Source organism: Glycine soja, chromosome 20 (genome assembly GCF_004193775.1).
Source record: "Glycine soja cultivar W05 chromosome 20, ASM419377v2, whole genome shotgun sequence".
Lineage (NCBI taxonomy): Eukaryota > Viridiplantae > Streptophyta > Magnoliopsida > Fabales > Fabaceae > Glycine > Glycine soja.
This window is the reverse complement of record NC_041021.1, coordinates 36,980,539-36,989,440: the sequence shown is the minus strand read 5'-3', so window position 1 is coordinate 36,989,440 and position 8,902 is coordinate 36,980,539.

Below are 8,902 nucleotides of genomic sequence, written 5' to 3'. Positions count from 1 at the left end.
GCAAGAGGAGGCAAACAAACAAGAATGCGAGAAAGAAGAGTGCGCGTACGAAAGAATAGTGCTCGTAGAAGCAATTCATATATTTTTAAATATAAATTTTAACATCGGTTTTTACTAAAACTGATGTTAACTAAGTAATGTTAACGTTAACATCAATTTTTTTTTTTATAAAAATTGATGTTAACGTATCATTTATTAACATCGATTATTAATAATAAAAAATCGATGTTAACGTTAGTATCACATGGTTAACATCGGTTTTTAGTAAAAATCAATGTTAACTCAATCATGTTAACATCAATTTTTCGAAAAATTGATGTTAACGAAATCACGTTATTTACAATTGTATCATCATGTTTTTTTGTTAACATCGGTTTTATGGAAAATTGATGTTAAAGGTAATGATATTAAATCTATATGTTGTAGTAGTGTTGAAAAATGAAATACGATACTTTTATTTTGTTGTATTATTGTTACTTACAGTATTTTATTATATGATAGAATATATTATATTTTGTTTTACAGTAAATGCATTATTTGGTATTATTATTTTTTATATTATTTTATAAATGATTAAAAAAATAAAACAAAACATTATTTTATGTTGAAAAATAATTATGACTATTAAACATGTATAGTTAGAAATTGGATTAATTTTCGTATTTGGAGATTAGACTCTAATTCCCTTAAGACTTTCAAAAAATGAATTTAAATAAAAAAAATAGCATATTTGCTATAATAATTTACTATAAAGAATCAAAAGATTGAAATAAAAAAGGATAATTTTTTTACTATAATAAATAGAATTAGAATTGAATATTATAGTAGTATAAGGTTGGATTAGGAGACAGCCACACATTCCGCGGAATGCTCGGGGGAAATTTCTGTTTTGTGAAACTGTAACTGAATCCCACTAATCCCCACCCATGAAAAATCCTTCGTACCACGACTCTGTCTCTGCAGTGTTTCCATACAAGTCAGAATCAAATAAATGCATTACCACTAATATCATTTAGTAATTACTGTTTTTTTTGTCCTCTCTTATGTCTCACACAGTATTTTTTTTAACTATCTTCATTTTCAGCGACAAATAAAACTTAGAACACAGAATTAATGTGATATGTGATAGGTGGTGTGCATGTATGTTTTTGACCTTTCCTCCTTTGCACCACTACGTGCTGCTTACTGTTTAAGTTGACACTTTTTTTTTTTTTTTTTATATCGCATATACTATACCAAGCAAGTAGAACCATGTGCCAATTATCAACAATTAAGCCTCCACATATTTTCCCCCCTATCATATATCTTTTCTTAAAATCTATTCGGGGTATGTTTGAGTATCCGGTTGTGTTTCGCAAGCGGATCAAAGGAGTGTCTCTCTTCTATATATGTTTGTTCGTTATATGTGTCTTGAAACACACATCGCCACAAATTGGACGAGAATCCAAACATGGACTCAAAAGACAATCTAACATTTTCCCCCGGCCTCGATCACATATTACTTAAAATATTACTAATTAATTATTAAACAATAACTTCTTTAATATTTTTTAAAATAATGAGTATAAAGTTTAGAATAACCTTATTTATTTAGAACCTAAAGTAAGTATTTCACTTGCTTTAGCAGGTTAGGGCCGGCCCTACCGATAGGCAAGATCACATGAAAAAATAGTTGAAGTGAAGGAGAGCACCTGTTTTGATTTAAGCTAGTATATAGTACCATGATATTTTTTTTTTTGCCTCAAACTTTGACAAACAAAGATCAAAGAAGTAAAGCTACTTCCAAGGGTACCAAAGCAAACTCTAGGCACCCTTGAGACAGGATGTAAAGGAGGTTCACATCTCACAAATGAAGAGATAGATACACAACCAACACAAGTTGAATTTAAGCATAAGGAAAGTCTATGCATTATCCACACTCCAAACTAGCCTTTACATAAAGAGTCCGGCTAGAGACATGATATAACAATCATTCGTATATCTTTATCTTATCTTTTATTAAGCTTTTTTTTTTGTTTGTTATAGAATTGTCAATTCATGATAGTAGGACCATGATTGAACAATGCTTCGTGCATATCATTTATCACTTTCATTTCTTTCAACATCCATAGGCGGCAAAATAAAAAATAACTATACAAATAAGATTAATATAAAAGATCAACTGCAATCAAATAATTAAATTTATAGTGAAAAATATTAATGAGTTTAGATCAATTCGTTGAAAAAAAAGTAATCTCTTATAAATCTAAATGCTATTTTTAATAATAATTATGTCTCTAAAAATAATTACCCAATCCATTGCATGAAATTCTATAGATAAGTAAAGTATGAATAATATATGAAGAATATTTAATTTAATTTTTCATAAAGATATTGATTTATTTAATCAAACTATTTTATTAGTGTTGTAATATGAAATAAAAATACAAAAAATTTAGTTTTAAAATTCTAAACGTTAATTTAGTTAGTAAAAAACTACTATATAATAATTGATAAACATTGATTGAAAAATTAAAATATTCGTTAAATAACTTAAAAATTATTTCAATAAATAATTTAAAAATATTAATTTTTATTTATTGTAAAATTTAAAAGAATATTACATAATTAGATTTACACTTAATTATGGAAGAATAAAATACATATAAAGTTTGGATAAAAAAATACATATGAAGATATGAAGGAATTGGTTCAATGGGTTTGCAAGATGCTTCCTTTGGGTTACGTCAATGTTGTCTTTTTTGTGCATTGGACATGAGGGGGAGACATGTAAGACTAAAATATTAAATATGTGATGTTACAAACAACAAAATAAAATACATGTAATTAACGAATACGAAAAATAAAATTAGAATATACCTTGAGTTATTATCATGAAATAACTGTTTTGTTTTGATTATTTCAAACTTTCACTCTTTCTTTGTAGATGGTGTATCCAACAAAAATGAAAGAGATGAACTCAAGGACCAAACATATGTGTTATATATAGACATTTTGTCATCAAGAATGCATTTAGTAGTCATTATCACCCATTCATATCATTCAATATTTGACCTTTCAACTCAAAAACTGATGGAACCCTGACCTTCCAAGTCCAAAACGTATAGACCACTATTAAGGAGTTAATCAAAGCTTTGAATAAAAAATTATTACATTCTCCCACTTAATCCAAACATTTTGACTCATTGGCTAAAATAAGTCAATGCTCAATTTCCTTAAGAAATGGACATGTAAATCCTAACGATAGTTTCTCAAGTAGTATACTTAATGTGGTAACAAAACTTAATTAATAAACCCAAAGTTTATTCTTGGTCCAAAACATAAATTTTCTCAAATAAATCAATGTCCACTTGAATACAAGAAAATATCACAATATAAGAATTTCAACTTTAACTTGTATGTATGCAATCAAGTAGAACCAAGTCTCATTCTCTCTACATGATCCCTTAACTTAAACAGTGGCATGCCCTTAGTCAAAGGATCAACGATCATTAGCTCAGTACTTATATGCTCAATGGTCACTTGTCTTTTACTCTTTCTTTGATGACTAAGTACTTAATGTCGATGTGCTTACTTTGGCTTTCACTTTTGTTATTCTAAGCCATAAAGGCAACAACTAAGTTATCATAGAAAATTCTCAAAGGCTTGACATAGTATCAACTATCTTCAGCCCATAAATGAAACTCTTAAGCCATACACCATGTGATGTAGCCTTAAAGCAAGAGACAAACTCAGCTTTCATGGTAGAAGTAGCAGTCAAAGTCTTCTTAACAGTCCTCCATGAAATAGCTCCACCAGCCATCATGAGAATGTACCCAGATGTTGATTTGCGAGAATCAACACAATCAGTAAAGTCTGAGTCTAAATAACCAATTACATCTAGATTGTCCGTCTGTCTATACATAAGCATGTAATCTTTGGTCCCTTGAAGGTACCTCATCACTCTGATATTTTCCTAATATTCCAATTGCAAAAACAATGTTAGGCCTTGTGCATACTTGAACATACATGAGACTTCCCACAACTGAAGCATAAGGAATGTTTTTCATTTGTTCTCTCTCAAGGCCATTCTTTGGACATTGGTTCAAATTAAACTGTCACCCTTCACAATTGAACACTTGGTGAACAATCTTTCATTCGAAATCTTTCCAAAATTTTATTAATATAGGTTTCCTGCAATAGACCTAAAATACCTCGAGGTCTATCTCTATGAATCTAAATGCCAATGCCATAAGATGCATCACTCATATCCTTCTTGTCAAAATTCTTAGCTAGAAATTGTAGAAGCAAGCTTCATGATGAATCAAGATTGATTCAAAGAAGTTTTGATGATAACAAAGGTGATGACAAAAAGCTCAAAGGTCAAGAACACTTCATGATAACAAAGATGATGATCTCAAGAATCAAAGGATGAGTTCAAGATGTTCAAGATTGAATCAAGAACAATTCAAGGTTCAAGAGGAAATTTGGTTTCAAGAATCAAGATTCAAGGTTCAAGCTTCCAAGAATCAAGATCAAGATTCAAGAATCAAGAGAAGAATTAATCAAGATAAGTATGAAAAAGTTTTTTCGAAAACTAAGTAGCACATGAATTTTTCTCAAAACATGTTTACCAAAGAGTTTTTACTCTCTGGTAATCGATTACCAGATTGTTGTAATCGATTACTAGTAGCAAAATGTTTTTGAAAAAGTTTTCAACTGAATTTACAATGTTCCAATTGATTTCAAAAAGTTGTAATCGATTACAATGTGTTGGTAATCGATTACCAGTGTGCTTGAACGTTGAAATTCAAATTCAAATGTGAAGAGTCACATTCTTTCACAAAAAAAGCTTTGTGTAATTGATTACACTTATTTGATAATCGATTACCAGTGATAGTTTCTGAACAAATCAAAAGATGTAACTCTTCAAAAAGTTTTTGACTTTTTCAAATTGGTTTTAAGTTTTTCTAAAATTCATAACTCTTCTAATGGTTCTCTTGACCAGACATGAAAAGTCTATAAAAGCAAGACGTTGTTTTGCATTTTTACAATCAACCAATCAATCATTCTACACATCAATCTTTTCCAATTCATTCTTTACACAAGCAATTTTTTCCATATTAATTTATGAGTCTCTTTGAACTTCTTCTTCTTCTTCTTCCTTTTGCCAAAAGCTTTCCAAAGTTTTCTGATTTTCCAAACCTTGATAACTTGTGCTATTCATCCTTTTCATTCTCTTCTCCCTTTGCCAAAAAGAATTCGCCAAGGACTAACCGCCTGAATTCTTTTTGTGTCTCTCTTCTCCCTTTTCCAAAAGAACAAAGGACTAACCGCCTGAATTCTTTTGTGTCTCCCTTCTCCCTTGTCAAAGAATTCAAAACGACACAGCCTGAGAATTCTTTTGATTCTTCCCTTTCCCATATACAAAAGATTTCAAAGGACTAACCGCCTGAGAATTCTTTTGTATCCCCATTCACAAAGTTTCAAAGGTTTAACCGCCTGAGAACTTTGTCTTAACACATTGGAGGGTACATATTTTGTGGTACAAGTAGAGGGTACATCTACTTGGGTTTGACTGAGAACAAGAGATGGTACATCTCTTGTGGATCAGTTCTAATGGAGGGTACATCCACTAGGTTGTTCAAAGAGAACAAGGGAGGGTACATCCCTGTGGATCTTTGCTTGTAAAAGGATTTTTACAAGGTTCAAAAGAAATCTCAAGGACCACAATCGCTTGGGGACTGAATGTAGGCACGGGTTGTTGCCGAATCAGTATAAAAACTCTTGTGTGTTTGTCTCCTTCTTCCCTACTCTTTTAATTTTCACTGTGCATTTTAATTTCCGCTTTTACTTTTGGTTAAGTTTCTCTTCTACTCTTTATTCACTTAACAACATAGTAAAAGCCTTAGAAGAGTAAATTTTTTAATTAGTAAAGGTTTAGGAATAATTAATTCAACCCCTCTTCTTAATTATTCTAAGGCCACTCGATCCAACAGAAATTGTTTCACCTCATGTACCAAACCCTGATCATTGGCTGTAAGTAAAATATCATCTACATATAAAACAAGAAAACATATTTTATTCCCACTGACCTTGTGGTATATGCATTGATCCATGAGATTTTCATCAAAACCAATTGAAGAAATTATCCAATGAAACTTAAGGTACCACTGATGGGAGGCTTGTTTTAAACCATATATAGATTTCTTAAGCTTGCAAATCAAATGCTCACCACTACTAGAGGAGAAGTCTTCAGGTTGTCTCATATAAACCTCCTCCTCTAAATCACCATTAAGAAAGATTGTTTTCACATTCATTTGTTGCAACTCAAGGTCAAAATGAGCAACTGATGCGAATATAATACAAAGAGAATCTTTCTTAGATACAGGAACAAAAGTCTTTATGTAATCAATTGCTTCTTTTTTAGTAAATCCCTTAGTAATAATTCTTGTCTTGTATCTCTCAATGTTGCTTAATGAATCCCTTTTGGTCTTAAAGACCCATTTATAACCAATGGCCTTTGTCCCATTAAGCAACTTTACATGGTTCCAAACTCCACTACTTTGCATGGAATTTATCTCATCCTTCTTAGCATCATACCATGAATTTGACTCTTTACAACTCATGGCTTGATCAAAAGTTTCAGGATCATTTTCAGCTCCAATATTATAGTCAGATTTTTGCAAATATACAATATAATCACTAGGAATAGCTAATTTTCTTACTCTAGTATATATCCTTAATGTTGCATCAACATTTTCTTGTGGATCATGCTATTTAGCTGGTTGTTCATCATTTTTAGGAATTTGATGATTAATTTGATCTACTGGATTATCAATAATAGGTATTGGAATGTCAGTCATTGATTGTTCATCATCCTTTGAACTTGAAGGGTATGAATTACAACCAATCTTTCACTTAATATGGAAGGTTGTGACTCTATATGATCAATTTCAGAACCTAAGCCTTAGTTGATCACTCCCACTGATCAAGTCATTTTCAAGAAGCTTGACATTTCTTGATTCCACAATCCTAGTACTATGATATGGACAGTAAAACATATAACCTTTAGACCTTTTGGCATATCCAATGAAATACCTACTAATTGTCATTGGGTTAAGTTTCTTCTCTAGTGGGTTATATATTCTCACCTCAGACCGACAACCCCAAACGTGCATGTGTTGGAACACATATGGTCATTTCATTGATAGACCATTTGTCCTTATTTGTGTTGTAGGAAATCTTAAACGACCCATATTCCAGCGGAAGGGTGTTCAAAATAAAGTGCACAAGGAAGGTCTCGAACATATCAACCTTCAGTTTCTTAAGTTGAGATGAAATATCTCACATTTGCATTATTTACTCATGCACACCTTCTTTCTGCAACACCGTTTTGATTTGGAGAACCAGACATAATGTACTGGGCAACAATCCTATGTTCTTGAAGAAACTTTGTAAAAGGACCTATGCACTAACCTTTTAATCCTCTTAATGGAGATATGTCCTAACCTTCGGTGTCATAACATAGAGGAATTCTCATTAATATTACACCTTTTAATACCAATTTGAACATGCATTAAACTATAAGTGACATCATTTTGTAAACCAAGAAGATAAAGACCATCAGACAAGATGTCATTCCCAACACATTAAAATTATAAAATAACTTAAACGACGTGTCTTTAAAATTAAAGGAATATACAAAAGGTACAAGTCTGGAAACAAAAATCAAGCTTCGAGAAAAAATTGGCACATAAAAAGTCTTTTCTAATTTCAAATTAAAGCCACTGCTTAAAGTTAAAATACAAGTTTCAATAGCCTTCACATGTAAGCTTAGCTTATTGCCTGATAAAATGCTTTGCTTACTTCCCATTGGTTTCCTTACGTTTTGCATACCCTTTCTTCTCAAGTCATTTCTAGAATTTGGTAATTCTTCTTCATGTGTCACTTATTCTCATAGAAGAAACATTTTGTCACTTTCTTAATATCAACTTGAGGTGGTATTCTACCATTCCTCTTCTGATTAGCTTGTGACTTAGTAGTTTTGTTCTTCCCACAAGAAGTTGTCAACAATGCACTCTCACTCATTTCCATTACAATTCTTTCTTCTTCGTGAACACACATGGTCATTAATTCATTGATAGACCATTTGTATTTATGTGTGTTGTATGAAATCTTAAGCGATCCAAATTCCGGTGGAAGGGTGTTCAGAATAAAGAAACACACAAGGTTATTAATTCATTGATAGACCATTTGTCTTTATGTGTGTTGTGGGAAATCTTAAACGACCCATATTCTGGCTGAAAGGTATTCAGAATGAAGTGCACAAGGAAGGACTCAGACATATCAACCTCCAATTTCTTAAGTTGAGTTGAAATATCTCGCGTTTGCATTATGTACTCATGCACACCTTTCACCTTGGTGAGTTAGAGAGCGGAGAACTTCATGATTAGGGTGCTTGCTAAAGCCTTATCTAAAGTGATGAACTGGTCATCAATAGTCTTAAGCAAGTCTTAAACCTTTTCATGTTGGTCGATGGAACCACGTATCTTAGTTGAGATTTGGTCTTAATGAACATCATGCTGAGCCGATTGGATCGCTCACACCGCTCATATAGCGCAACAACAGCTAAGCTACTTTCACCAATGATTGCAAGTGGTTAGTCTTTCCTTATAGCATAGTCTATGTTCATCCACCCCAATTGCAGAAGAGTTTTCTCCTTCCATATCTTATAGTTATCTCCTTTGAGTTCAGGAACATCACATTGAATATTAGAAAAACTGGAGAAACTACAAAAATTCAAAGGTTTATGTCAAAATTTGAGGCGTATTAATCTTAATTGTATGTTTTACCAATGTAAACATACTAGAAAATTGAATCATGTGACATAAAAATTGTCTATGGGCTAAATTTTTAATTC